This window comes from Stegodyphus dumicola, chromosome 4 (assembly GCF_044657685.1).
Source record: "Stegodyphus dumicola isolate Sdum_Otavi_A_Nest chromosome 4, ASM4465768v1".
Lineage (NCBI taxonomy): Eukaryota > Metazoa > Arthropoda > Arachnida > Araneae > Eresidae > Stegodyphus > Stegodyphus dumicola.
Window position 1 is genome coordinate 150,833,355 of NC_140771.1, and position 15,767 is coordinate 150,849,121.

Consider the following 15,767-nt stretch of genomic DNA (forward strand, 5'->3'; position numbering starts at 1 on the left):
ATAATTTAATAAAATAATTCTTAGCTCATCATCAGATCATCCGCTGTACCTATAACTGCCACATTCAGGATTTCTAATGAGGTACGTATGGTATTTGGTATTTTATGCTCTAAGAGCTTGTAAGCATTTTGTTGTTGTTTCAAACGACCAGATATATGCAACTAATTGTATTGTCGGGAATAGGAAATATTCTTTGATAAGCATAATTTTTAAAACGAATTCTCAATAAAGTTTTTGCTATAGCGTGACTTATTGATTTTTTGCATTTACGTGCAACTGGAGTTTCTGTCTCTTAAAACTCACTGAAAACGTAAGTTTCTATGTTGACCTTAAATCAAGAGTAGCAAATCCAGTGGTATAAGACTAGTTTTTGTTTATCTACAATGCATAAAGTCTTTCATTTATTTTCAAGATCTGAAGTCCACCAGCGACTAAGCGATAAAGTTGCTAAATGCTGGTAGTTTGCCTTAAGTTCGAATCCCGGCCTGAGTTTATGGGAGCTTTCGCGACAGTCGGACTTTCCCTTATAAGTCCTTCAGGTAGGTATCTGCTTGCTAGTATTGCTTCCACATTTATTTGCATAATTCGATCCCGTATTATAAAAAGGAATTGCTCAAAACAGTTTAAATTAAGGATTTAACAATTCGTTTTACCTGAACTTTTTCACAATATTTTGTAACAAGTGTTTATTTATGTCTTAGGTATCATAATTAAAATAGGTTTCTAAAATTCTATAATGCATCTATTTCAGAATTTCTAATTTTGCTTCCTGCGTACGCAGACATCTGCATCTAGAATAAAATCTAATATTATGATTAAATTTAGCAATAGCATACAGATTGAACATTATTTACATAATAATATTTTTAACTAAATTTGAATGATTCTATTACATTTTTAAAATATTGATATTTTCTTATTTGTACCATTTTACATTCAAAGCGAAATGCAAGAATAAACAAAACTTGTAAAAGTGGAATCCGTGTTGTGTTAATTTTTATTTTACTCCATAGTACAAATTTAGCTCCATGGGATAGCAGAAGTAAACGTTTACTTTTATTTATTAAGAAGAGAAGGCAAATAAATGTTCACATGGTTTTCGTGTTTTAATATTTTTGAAACTTAAACTCATTAATGACAAATTATTCTGAGTTATTATAAAGACGATATGAAGTCTATAGCTTACATATTTCCACTTATTGCATGATGCTTCTTAATGTTGTCACCACATTAATACTCTGGCAGTCATTGGGAGATCATTCGAGAAATTGTAACTCTGAGACCTGCACTACAGATCGTATTGCTAAACATTTTACACTTATTTTAACAATTATAGCAGAGCATTATTCATTTATTTCAACAAACTAAGTGGTTAAAAGAGTACGCATACTTAGTACTATGCTTTTAACCTTCGAATGTTGGATATTATTTTCTTGAAATTTCGTGCTGACAAATTAAAATCCATAAAAAATTCATTCCAAAATTCATGCCAGATGTAATTTCGATAGAAAACACGTGTTTATAAGTTAAAATTGCAAATGTTTATTGATTCATAAAGCATACATTATAGAGCTATGTATCAAATAGCATATCGAGTGAATGGCCTTCACGGCTTTGATGACACATACGCGATTTTATGTTGAAATTTTCAATCACCGTTTAGCATAAATGTGGCTGAATTTCGTTGATAATTTCCTCCTTGAAGGAGTTGGTGTTCATGGGCTTATTGGTATAAATCTTAGATTTCAAAAAGCCCCAAAGAAAAAACGTCCAATGGCGTTAAATTGAGCGATCTGAACGGCTAACTCTGATCACCGAAACTTACATGAACAGGAAGTAATGCATACAGTAATTGAATGTTTTAGGGTTATATGGCATGCAGCACCGTCTTATTTAAGTGCACATATTTTATTTTCTACATCCATGTCTTGCAATTTAGGCGATTCATACATCAGATCCAACTATATTAAAATTTAATTTGTTTGATAATCTTGCATTATGCCGATATGATGGTTTGTTTATCATGAGTTTGGAAACGCCAAATTCACGTTTTCTCTTGTTCATAAAGAATCTCCTTCTTGCCATACGACCGTTGCATCCACATGCTTACAGATTCATCTGTCAGTTTGAAAATTAATTTTTGTTATGAACCCTTCTTTTAATTCAGCTGTATATTTTGTATTACTAAGCCTTGGTTCGATTTTCTGTGAGATAAACATCCGACGCCTTCGTATTAAGTTCTGATTTTAAAGCATTTTGTACTCTCGCACACATTAACCATTTGTTGACACCTCAAATATAGTTTAATGCTTTACATGGCCGATTTTCGGGATACTTTTATTACATATAACATATTTGGGGATACTTTTATTACATATAACATATTGTAGAATTAAATATCTAATAGGACTCGTAGTTACTTTGTACCACCTTCCCATGTTAACTTAAAATTTTAAATTACTGAAAGATTTGCTGAGTAATTAATAATTTCACCTTGCAAATAAAAATTCTTATAGTGTATTTTCTGTTAAAAGTAAAAAAAAAAAAATATATAACTAAAAATCGGAAATAAAGAACGTTTTACTACAACTTTTGAGTAGCGAATTATTAAGCGAGATTGATTTTTATAATTTTTTGAACAAATTATCTTATTTTAGAAATGTTTTCAATATTTCGTTTTTCAACAAACATGTTTTGAAAGCGGTAAACTATAGTATACATGATAAAATTCAGAACAATTGTATACATGGTAAAATTCAGAACAATAGTATACATGATAAAATTCAGAACAATAGTATACATGATAAAATTCAGAACTGTAGTATACATGATAAAATTCGAAACAATAGTATACAAAATAAAATTCAGAACAATAGTATACCTGATAAAATTGCCTCCACGGCTTTGGTGATAAGTGCATCTTTTTAATATCTACTATAATGTATGTGTGTAATGTTTTTAATATCTCGTGTAATGTATGTAAGCATATCTTTAATATTTAGTATAATGCAAATGTATACTAAATTACATCAATTCATATGTTATTAAAATAAAACTGAAGAATTTATAATTGTTTATTCGAAGAGAGTGTGGAAGATGAATTAAAGTTGTATTCTTTCGGACGGTGGTAAAAATCAACTTTCACAAATTGCAACAAATTTGAAAATGTTATTGAAAATTTGTGAACTACAGATATTATAAATTAAACCTTTTTAAAAATTATATAATTAGGTATATTCTTAAAAAAATTAGATTTAAATTGCGAAGAAATCCCTTTATTGCTTTGAAATCCTTCAGTATATAAATCAAACATAGATTGGTTAAATTTCAAAGATAAGTTTAATATTTGTGTTTTGAGTGTTGCCAACATTCTGAGAATTTAATTAAATTCAATATTTCTCAAAACTCGCACGAGGAATGAAGATTTATGTCAGCACAAGGCTTTTATTTACCATTCAGTGGCACAGTGAAGCACCTCAACACGTCATTTCCGCACACACATTTCATTGTAAAATACGCTTATTTCGATCACCTTTTATATTTTGGCTATATATTATTGAATCATCCGGTATATTACAAGGCACTTGCTATTTATTACATTGAATCAATAGACACTTTATTCAACATTTTTCTACGGAGTTAGATCTGTTATGCAGTTTTAATACTAACGTAGTCAGAAAAGAATGTGTCTCATATATCATTTGCAGAGAAGAAATTTTACGCAAAAGACGGACAGTTTTCATGAAAAAGAAATCGCAACGATGGTGATAAAAGTGAAGGAAAATAGGAAAAGGGGCGGAAAATCCAGCCGTGAATGAATGGAAAAGAGGGAACGACAGCTGTCTTCGACGCTATTCTTGTTGGGACTCTAGGATAGACGCGAAGAACTTCCAAATGAGGCTGCTAATTGCCCAGCTGATGACGTCATTGCGAGTGGCTATGAATTTGTTCGCCTAGTCCGAAGTCTATAATAAGAGTTTGCAGAAGATGTCTTCGGCACATACTAGGTTAATTTTCTCTGACGGTGATTTATGTTAGCAGATGTTGCTATTGTTCATCCTTTGCTAGAAATTCGCTTCGCTTTTGCGTGAGTAATAGAATTCGTTTTTATTTTATCAAGTACGAAAGAATGAATTTAACTTCCTGCATGAGGGATATGGTGTTATGAAATGTCCTAAACATCTGCTGAGTTTGCGGTTTTATACAACTAATCAAAAACATTACATGACGAATTCATTGTTTCATGTAAAGTGTCGTTAATGGAATAAGGATGCCGCATTTGAAGCTCTACACTAAGTGTTTTGTTGACAAAGCCTATTCAGAATTATTACATTTTTAATATTGTTACGAATTTGGTATTTAAAAAGCTAATGTTAGTTCAATTATAAATTAAATGGTTTTATTTCCCGCGCAGTACAGCGCGTGACGAATATTAAAAGAAAGCTAAGCCGGAAAATTTGAAAATACAAGAGGGCGTGCATTTAACATTTAATAAATATGTCTTTTTGATTTCGAGAAAGTACCAGAAAATTCTCGCACGCGATTTAAAAATCTTATGAAAGGAGGAAAACCTCTCAGTTCGTTGGTTGTTGCTTAGTTTGTTGTTGTTTAGAAAACTGCTCTTGTTGATTGTAGCGAATTCGCGGATTAGCTTTCTTCAGCTGTTTTGGAATGAAGTTCTATTGAACGTTTGAGTAGTTAAAAGATAACTACTGTAAGATATTGTAATACTGCACGATAATTTGAGGAAATTTAAGCAGATTTGTTGTGATAATAATAAATTTTTGTTCATTTGTCATCGGACTTGTGCATTCATTTCGTAACGAACCCGTACGCACGCAACAATTTTTGGTGTCAGGAGGGGGGTTTGAATGCCAATAACAAGAGGGATGGAAGAACAATTGAGACAGCTCATTACTGCTTTTGCTGCGTTCCAAGAAAAGATAGAAGCTGACCAAACATCTTTTAAAGAAGAAACTGAAGAGAAAATGGATGCTGGTCAAAAATCCGTACAGGAAAAGATTGAAGCGAGACAGGAAGAAATGAAAGTGGGACAGGAATTCGTCAAATAGTTAAAATAAATATGTGTAATATAAATAAATATGTCTTTTTGATTTCGAGAAAGTACCAGAAAGTTAAATCCGTTAAAGACGAGATGAAATCTGTTAGAGACGAGATGAAAGCAGGTCAAGAGGAAATGAAAAGAGAAATTACCTGCGTAATAGAAAACAAATTCGAGGCTATAGAAGGTAGAATAGACTCGGTCAAAAGTAAGGTTGGAGAAATTGAAAAAAGAGTCTCCTCCGTCAAAGAACAAATAGAAGGGAGAGTTTTGCTGTGGAGGAACGAATTGAAGGAAGAGTTTGTGCCGTCCAACACCAAATCGAACAACATATTGATGAGAGAGTTTCTTTCTGCAGTTGCCAAAGAAATGGAAACTTTAAAGAAATTCGTAGCGACGGCAGGGAGCAAGAGTGATGATTTTAAATTCTTACAGATGCCTGCTCGTCCATCTCTGAAGCTATCCACATATGATTGGAAGACATCCTGGCAAATGTATAAGACCCAGTTTTCTATCGTTGCGGATGCGAATGGATGGGATTCCCAAGCTAAGGCCTGTCATCTCGCCGCTTCTCTGAGAGCAAACGCAGTGGATGTCCTGCAGACGCTTCCCGAAAATCAAAGGCTAGATTTTGAAGCTCTGTCTGGCGCATTGGAGCTGCGCTTCGTAGAAAAGTGTTTAAAAGACTACAGCAGGCTTCAACTAAAATCCCGTCAACAGAAGCCCACCGAAACACTTCAGGAGCTCGCCACGGATGTTGAAAGGCTGTCACATCACGCCTTTTCGGAGTGCCCGACAGAAACAAGAGAAATCCTCTCGCTGCAATATTTCATCGATGACATCCGAGACACTGAAATACAGAAAGCTCTGCGAATGGCAGATGTGAAGGACATTAAAAATGCTCTGTTGTACGCCGTAAAAGTTGAGGCAGCCCAGCAAGCAACTCGTAGAGATCGCTACCCAGTCAGAGCTGTGCGAGTCCACGAGCCAGTGAATCAATTGATGGCTCGTTTAGATAATTTATCCAGACAAGTCGATGCTTTGATACGGAGTAGCAGTGAGAACAAAGTGGCTGTAAGATGTTGGAGATGTGGTTCTGAAGGTCACCTACGACGGCATTGCAGAACACCCCAGGGCACGGATAATAAAACGGATGAGTTGACAAGACCAGTGAATGCTTTAAGACGGAATAGTGGTGAAAGGAAACCGACCCTAAAGTGCTGGAATTGCGGTGTTGAAGGCCACATACGAAGGAACTGCAGAACACCACAGAGCACGGAAAATAAGGCATACGATTTAAACAGACAATTAAATGCCACGGGAAGGAAAAGGACTGACAAGAAACCAAAGTGCTGGTACTGTGGAGCCGAAGGCCACGTACGAAAGAATTGCAGAACATCCCAGGGTACGGAAAATAAGATCATTTCCCAGCAACGACGCAGGAAACAAAATAATGGCCATATCGAGGAACGGAGGTTGCCTGATAATGGAAAACCTTGTTTTAAAGCGCTCAAGATTTCTACAGTGAGTGGCAACTTAAAAAACTATTACACTTCCCAGTGAAAGGCTTTGTCGTGAGAGAATGATTATCACGTTTAGTTAGAAACTGGAAAATTGGCGATTCGTGTAACGGTGATGATACACTTGAGTTTTTCATGTTCTTGCTCTGAAGTAAACTTTAATTAATTTCTATATAGCTTGAAAATTTTATAAAAAATATTCTAGAAAATGTTTAAGTAACACAAATATGTTCATTTCTTAAATATACAGCATAAAAAGTAAAAAATTACTCTTGCTTTACAGTAGCAGTGGTAAACATTACTCACTGCTTTACAGGTTTCAAATAAAAGACCGATAGAAAAACATGAAATAATGATGAGTTGGAAAACAAATGAGAAAGGTATTCGTAAAATGTTACTTAAATATTGGTTGACATCCATAAAAAAGTGTATTTGCTGATGGAGTTTCGTGTTTATAAAACTGCTGGAAAATATTTTGAAGATATTTTTTATTTAAAAAGCGGTAATTAACAGAGATATATAATTTTCGACTTTCATAATTTTTTTCCTTCCATTGCATTCAATGCTGTTTTCACATCTTTCTGAAATGCATATTTAAAATTCGAGTTTGTTTTCTCAGTTTATAATTTTTTAAATATTTTTTCCATTCCTTATTTATGTTGGAAAGCTTAGAAAAGCGACTAGGTAGTAAACATGTAGTGATATTTTATTCTAAATCTTACCGCGAGCAGAGCAAAACATTAGATTAGAAAAGCGCAATATTTATTAAAATTTCATTGAACAGAATATAAGTTTTGTTTAGTAAAATGATAACAATGTTTTTACATATTCAAGACAAGAGGGAAGTCATTGTGAAGGCTTTCTAAGGAAAACTGGCTCAGTATTACGCTTAGAAAATAACATAAACGCCCATAAAGCGAAGAATTTACGGATTACAACTATTCTCAAAATAAAATCATAAATTATGTTTAAAATTTAAAGAATTCTTTATTATTTGTCATTTTTATTCTTCGCAGAAATACAGAATTGAATTTTATCAGAGAAAAGTTAAGATACTGTATGATAAATTTAATTTTTGCATCCGATTGCAAAATAAATACACTATTCTGCAAGCTAGCCATTTTCGTAAATCAGATGTCACTAAAATTTGAAATAAATTTTAGTAAATTCATATTCAAGTTGCGTACCTATGTAAATAGATGAATGGCGTGCGCAAATTATATAATCTATAAAATACTGAAATCAGGGAAGCAAGTTTTGATAATCAGGCACAGAATTTTAATAATTCTTATATTTAAAGTGGTAATCATTTCCAGTTTTTAAAATAATCATTGGTTTTCGTTATTACGCAAGCATAAATATACATTTTATAATAAAAACTGCAATCAAATTGTATTTTTTGCAAATGTGTTGTGAAATATCGTTATTAGAAATTAATTAAAAGTAAATTAAAAAAACCAATGACTTGCTTTAAAATCTGTAAAGTAATAAACCAATAATTCATAATAATTTATTACAAGAAAACTTTCCATATACCAAGGAACACAAATTTAAAACCATCATTAAAAAAATTTTAGAATTTAAAGTAGTATTTTAAATAATTTCAGCTATTTGTTGAAAAAAAATCTGCTATAGAAAATTGGAATTCTTCTTGGAGATAATACATTGCAGCCTACTCTCCATCTCTTTGTTTTTAGTATTTTTGCGAGACTCTACTTTTGGTTTTACAATTTTTGTAATTAAAGATTTTTCTTAGGAGACTTTTTCAACAAATAGTTGAAATTATTTAAAATACTAATTTAAATTCTAAATTTTTTTCATTGATGGTTTTAAATTTGTGTTTCTTGGAGATGGTATATAGAAAGTTTTTCTTATCATAAATTATAATTTATTAGAAATTAGGTTTTATGCAAGTATAGTAATGAATCATATTGATTAAAATATGTACTAAATGCAAATCGTCCAGTACATGTGCGGAGAAAACATATGCCATTTAACCAAATCCCCCTTTTTATTTATAATTACAGATACTAATTATTTCCTTTATGTATTATTTTAAAAGTTTAAAGCGGAATTTTGGAACTTTATTTTATATAGAATGCATTAAAAATAACATTGCAGAAAATTATGTGTCGAAAAAAATCCATTTCTGTTTTATATGAAAACAAACCTAACCACAGCGTGTGTTAAAAAAATCTGATCTGTACACCCCATGACTTACTTGTACTGAATATTAAATTATGCGCATTTTTGCCTGCATTTCATTTAAACTTATTGAGTTCTACTTCACCGATAGCGTATAAACCAGAATAGAATAAATACACTCTTTAAAATACACTATATTTATTTACCATAGCGAAACTCTGGCGATAGGTTCATTTAACAGCGTTACATTTAATTCATTTTACAACTCAGAATACACAAGAATTATCTAATCGTTGTTTCATGTTCTATTCAAATACTATAATAAATCTTAAACAATATATAAAAGAAATTAAACAAAAAAAAAAAAAAATTTTTACAGACGATTCAGCTCCGCTTACCTAATGCGCATGCGCTAGTCGTATACAGTCGCCCCTGTCTGAGCCAGACTGGCGACAATATTTGTTGTTAATACGAAACTCTTACTTCCTCGAATTTCATTACAGATATGTTTCTCATTCAATTAATTCAGATCTCACTTCGCGTAAAGGTAAAAATACATAAAAACTCAAAACAGCTTCATTAAAAATTAAAAGATATAGTGAAACATAAAACACAGTTAAAACAATTAAAAAAGCAATTTTTACAATTAAAATTAGAGTTTCTTCGCAAAACAAGCAATTCGGCCAACAAGCAAAAAGGCATTTTCCGTGCACAAAACTAAAAGTTTCCTTTTGTTCCCACTCGACAAAAAGACACTGAAGGCGTAGCAACTGATACATGCGATAATTTAATAACTTAAATGATAATTCCAGAATGTACTAAGCATGATGGAATTTCCAATAATAAAGGAACACGTTATCTTTGTTGTTGGGAAGCTTAGATTTCCTAGATTGGCAAGAAATCTACTATTCTATTATCCTAAGTTTCAAATGTAAACAAATAGGGCTGCGATGGTTAAAAAAATTAGACTTAGCCGCACTTAAAGAACAACAATTGTTGATAATTCTACAACTACAACATGCAGCTTAACTAAAGACATAAAAATCTTAACAGGAAGATAAGAACAACATAGTTTAATGATTTTTAAAGCAAAAAATGTACAATTTACAAACATATAAGAATAAAAAAACTGAGCTCAGTAAACCGAGTAATGGAGTGGATATATTTGGCTGATCCACTAATATCCACGCTGTCTGATATATTTAGTTGATCCACTAAATATATTGATCCGTATATTTGGTTGCATATGTAGATGTGTACCTCCCTATTTGGTTGCAATTGGTTGCACCAAAAGTATACATATATTTATATACTTTTGGTAATTTATATACATATATTATATTTATATACATATATTATATATTTATATACTTTATCTGCATTTTACAGCGGTCTCATATTCAAAATTTCAACGTTCTGAGGGTATTCGTTTTTGAGTTATGCGAGATACGTATATATGGACGTCTGTACGGGAAAAATCTCTTCTGAATCCATTTTAACTCAATTTTATAATTCCGTTTGGGGAAAAAGTGTCCTTTATTCTGTCCTTACGTACAGATATCACGCTAAACATCGTTAAATTGCATTCGATAGTGGTCAAATGAATATTTTCGTTGAAATATGATACCCGGAATTTTTCGTAAAAGTGTTATTCAAAACCTTTTACGGACAAACTGTTTTCTGCTAAAGTGGGTGATAAATATTTTAATAACAAAAAAATTGTTATTGTAGTCTTTTTATTTACAAACTGAGAATAATAAACAAACAAATATCTCTGTTTCTTCAGCAAAGGTGCAAATGAAGAAACTTAACAATTTATCACATGTAAGGACAAATTCTCAATAGGATGATAATCTTTCCATCTTTCATTAAAACAAAAAACATATTAAAATGTATTTATCAAATGGATTTTACAGAAATGCATCTTTGATTAAATTTCGTTAGATTAAGAAGTGGACCTTCGTTAGACCTTCGTTAGATTAAGAAGTGGACAACAACAGCTAATCTCTGTTTTCGAGTTTAGCAAAACATATCACGTGTTTATGAGAAAAAAATCATTCATTAATGGGTAAATCACCTATAGTTTTCTTCAATGATATTTTTCTCTAGCTTAATTTTCTGAAACTTTAATATTTTTTTTTTATCTTTTCATCGAGACCGCTTCTTTTGGGAGGATAGAGGGAGAATAAAAAAGATGAACTCAAACAAAACCTACCAAACGAAATATACAAGTTCAGAAATCCTAATGTAGTTTGCTTTCCACTAAATTTTTAAGTTTCTTATTTATATTTATGCTTTTCTATTCAGTTTGGAATTCTAAAATTTTTATATGTTTGTAAACTGAGAGATTTATTATTCGAAATATCTTTTAGATTTAATTCCATATTTGAAAAAAGAAGTACCTCAAAGTATAAGCTGAAATAATGTATTATTCTCAAGGAAGTGTTTCCTTGATTCACATCCTTGATGAATATAATAATATATCTTTAATCCTTTATTTTATCAACTAATTAAACCACAGAATTTAATTCGTAAAATTTGACCATGTCAAATCCTGTCTAGCCTGAACAATAGCTTTAAAAATGAGTAAAAAGTAACTCATTAAACTGAACGACTTATAGAATTAGAAAATATTTTCATTGCTATAAAATTAGTTTTTAGATTTTTTTAAAGAATATTTATAGAGATAAAATATACGTAGCAATTGAAAAATTCGAAGCATACTAAAATTCATAAGAAAATCAATTCTTCCTTTCCGGATTCACAACCTGAATAAAGCAAGTGCTATTGTGTGTTGTTGTGACTTATCTGACTTGTCTTACAGTAACATCAGAACAAGCCCACAAAGGAAATCGCGCCTTGGGTGGGCACCATACAGATGGCAGCACTACTGCGTTCAGTTTCACCCCCAATTCTGATAGAAAGCACGCCGGGGGAAGTGGTCCGAGGGTCTCCCCTTCTTCCTTTTCCATTAACCTCTAGACAGGACTTTCGACTCGCCATGTATTTAGAGTGTCCCATGACGCAATGACACATGCATTTACCAAAGAAAGTCATATATTTTGGCATTTACATGCATCCGTGCTTTCTCCGGTATTCGAACCCAGGCTCTTCGGTGCCTCAGTAGGCTCCACTAACCACTATTCCGTCTAGGCGGCTCAATAAAGGAAATAGAAATTGCTGTCATCTTTCTTAAACTTTACCAATTTGCAAGTTGAAACTTGTAAATTGACGTGATTAATAACAACTAAAGGAAAAAGCAGTGAAATTTGCTCAGCCATAATCAAGTCTTAATGCATGTAACACTTGGAGAAATGAAATTAGATTTTATACTTTAAAATGCGACTCAGACTGCCAACAAGACTGTGGTATGGGGACAGAAAGGGTAAAGATTGCTGGTGGGGATACTACAGAGCTTTTTAAAAAGTCTTTGGTGAGTGTTTTTTAATGTTAAATGATTTCACCAATGAGAGATAATTACATTGGATAAAAGTGAACCTCAGTGTAAATAAGCGGAAATTTCCCATTGGAATCTTCCCAAGGAAAACATCTAAGTTATAATGATAAATACATTATTTGAGAATTTACAAGAGGAAAAGAGGAGTTTCTTGGTGACGGCTTAAAGACATTTAACTGCATCAAGCCTACGAAACTGTGAAAAATTCAATATACGTTCGAAATAGCATCGAAACTTTGAAAAATGCAAAACTTTTCATTTTCTTAGTCTGCAGTATATTATTTCTCTGATTCTCTGACTCTCTATTAAAATCTCATTTAAACCATCCTGTTTAATTTCCGTTTTCATTGTTCATTACTGATAAAATAGTTACGGCTGAAATTTTTCTTAAGAAACAGAAATTCATCTTCGGAAATGTTTCAAAGTTAATTGCGTGTAATTGTTCAATCTAGGTTAAAAAAAAGGTATCTACAGAAGATTACATTGAGGTAATGCTGGCATTTCAACAAAATATAAAAGAAGTAAAAATATTTTCAGGCTACCATTTATTGTTTGCTTTGCCCAGTCTAGCAAATAATTCAAAATCCCAAATCCTTAAAGAAGAATGATTATTTTAAATTCAACAATTAACACTAAATACGAATGGAACTTTATTTTTGTCTGCGCGATTGTATTTAACAACGCAAATCAAACAGAAACTCTCAAAGGAATTTATTTTCTATCTATTGACGTGTACGCGTGTCGAGCCGCGTATCTTTTATTCGGCTGAATGCAGAAACTAAGCAAAAAGCAAAACATAGAGCTTTTATCCAACAGAAATACAAAAGGCTTTCCGAGGCGAGATATCTGGGATTGTCTGGCTTGGATATTGATAGTACCACTAGTACACAAAGGAACAATGAGTTAAGCGGTGACTGAAATACAAGTGCAATATTCGACAACTATGGTGGTTAGAAAGTTTTTTCTAAAGCTAAACTTTTGTTAATAAATAAAATGCCTGAAACTAAATTACAGAATGTATTTATTTTCTTCCGGCTCTAGCTGAACTGAAACAAAAAAGTATCTTGTACACAAAAGTTTTGATTAAAATTTCAATTCATAGTTTTTCGGCTATCTACTAGAAAAATGTAAACAAAGTTTTCTTTGTTAAATTTAAAATATTTTCTTGTTTATGCGATACGTGAAAAATTTATTCTCAATTATTTCTAGTGTATATTTTTAGGTCTTATAAACTACAATGTAACCCGTTAATTAACATTACTAAAATAAAATTATAAGGCATCTATTCATGTGATTTAAAATGTTTTTTCTTTAATTTAAGTATTATATATATCTATATATTATATGGTGAAACGCTTATTACTGTCATTATCGTATTGTGGTTAGGGTTAGTGGCTGCGGTCTCGTTAAGTCAGAGTTCGAATTTCGGAGCAGGATTGGGTATTTGGAAGTGGTCTTAACAAGAATTTAAAATATACGGCTAGCTAAAAGTCCTCTCGAGAAGTTTGAAGGGTGAAAACAAGCAGTAATAAACCCTTGGACGCATCATCCGAAGGATTTTCATTCAATACTGGGTCAGAACTGCTAACAGTTATACTCTCATTTACCATAAGGTGTCCTCCAGGCCTATACCGACGACAGACGCGATCATGGGCTCTCTGCATACAATTCATGGGTTTGTGTTGACAAACAAGTGAGATAAGTGAAAAGTCGGTCAGTCTGTTGAAACTCCAACAACAGCATTAGTCTTTTATTGGATGATGGAATATTTTCACTAGCTCATGATCTCAAGGAATTTGATAAGCCTAACAATGAAAAACTTGAGGATGTTCCACACGCTGCCTATTTGAGCGAATGTTTACACTGAACATTCCCATTTGCGTACCGAAGAAAACCTGTAATGGTATCCCAAGCACGTTTCCTAATATTAGCCGTTACGTGAGGTTTAGTGTTTATTCAGAAAGCATATGTAACGAAACAGCCATTGCGTTTTCTTTAGAAGCCTGACTCCAAAGAACTTTGAGAGATTTTAAATAACAAATCTAGATATACATTTTCAAACCCATTATTTGTTTCATACAGAAATTTTAGTAATTTACTACAGAAATCAAAATTATTATTACCATTTTGCATACAATTTTTTGACTATGCGTTTCAAGTAACTAATTTAATTGATTTTTAACGTAAGTAGAGCATATGAGTTTGTGTGTAGGTAGATGTCCTGCTTACTTTGTGGACAAGAACTGAAAGAATTTGAATCGCACTTGCAACATGCAAGCGAAAAAATATTAGATTTGTCTTGATATGTTTATCTTGTAATCATGATACATTTTTAGTGTACTATTATGATTTCTTAGAAAAATACATTTTTCCAAGTAATTATATACAACACATTTCTAGCCACTAGTATGTGCTCTTCTAAAAGTACTAGATTTTCCAAATAAAGAGATTTATTATTTTAAAAATATTTTTTTACGTGCTTCCTCCAATCTGAGACAAAATACTGGAGCAAAAATAGTTACATTGACTACAACGTGAACAAAATTTAATATATTTCCTTCTAGGAGTATAAATCGCCAAAAGAAATCTAAAAATATGTAGAAATGTGTGTGATATGTCATTAATATTTATATTTGACAAACGTAGTAAAACTAACGTATTATCTCAATTGAAATAATACATGAAAAACTTTAATAACCTGTTAATAAAATGCAAAACGTTGTCTTAACAAAAGTCAGTAAAATTAGGCAAAGCTTATTTACGATCTGAAGTGACGTTCAGTCAGATATACATGTTATATTCAGTATATAACACTTTATTAGTATGCACGTAATATAGCTCATTATCTAACTGAAACCTGCATGATCCTTTTAAATATTTTTTAGTATTATATTTTCTTAATCGAGGTTTCAGTACAGAGTTCTCTTTTCTTCAAAATTTAGAATTGCATGCTTTATTATCATATTCACAAATATAATTTTATCCCGTCTGCTAATGTGTTACAACGCAATGCTCTAGTTATTTCACATTGACAATTATAAAGGTCGTCAGAAAATATATTATTTCTCTAAATTTCAATCTGTATTCACACTACATCTTCTCGTTTCTTCTACGCAAAATGCGAACATGGCATTTAGCATATATAATGTCAATACCATTGCTTTAATACTTTATAATTATGTTTTTCATTAAATGTAAAATAACCTGATAAGCAATTGATGGAAACAGATAAGCCAATGAACTTCAATGCATGAAGGCAATTCACAGTGAACCCAACTAAAACAAACATGTCATAGCCAGCATCAAAATAATGCTGCTATTTCAGATACTTCATTAATCCTTTCCGTAATTCTGATAGCTCGTGTTACAGCCTCGTGTTACGAAAACAATTTTTACTCCGTTCTGATTGAATTAGACATCCTTGCCTAATGCAGGTACAGTTTATCTTAATACTTTTCTCGGGTTCCAAGCGCATAACATGCCAGCACACAATGAATCAGTCATCTAGCATATTTAGAAAATACTGCTACAAAATCTGTATTTATACAGGCTACAAGATATGTATTTATATTAGCATTTAATA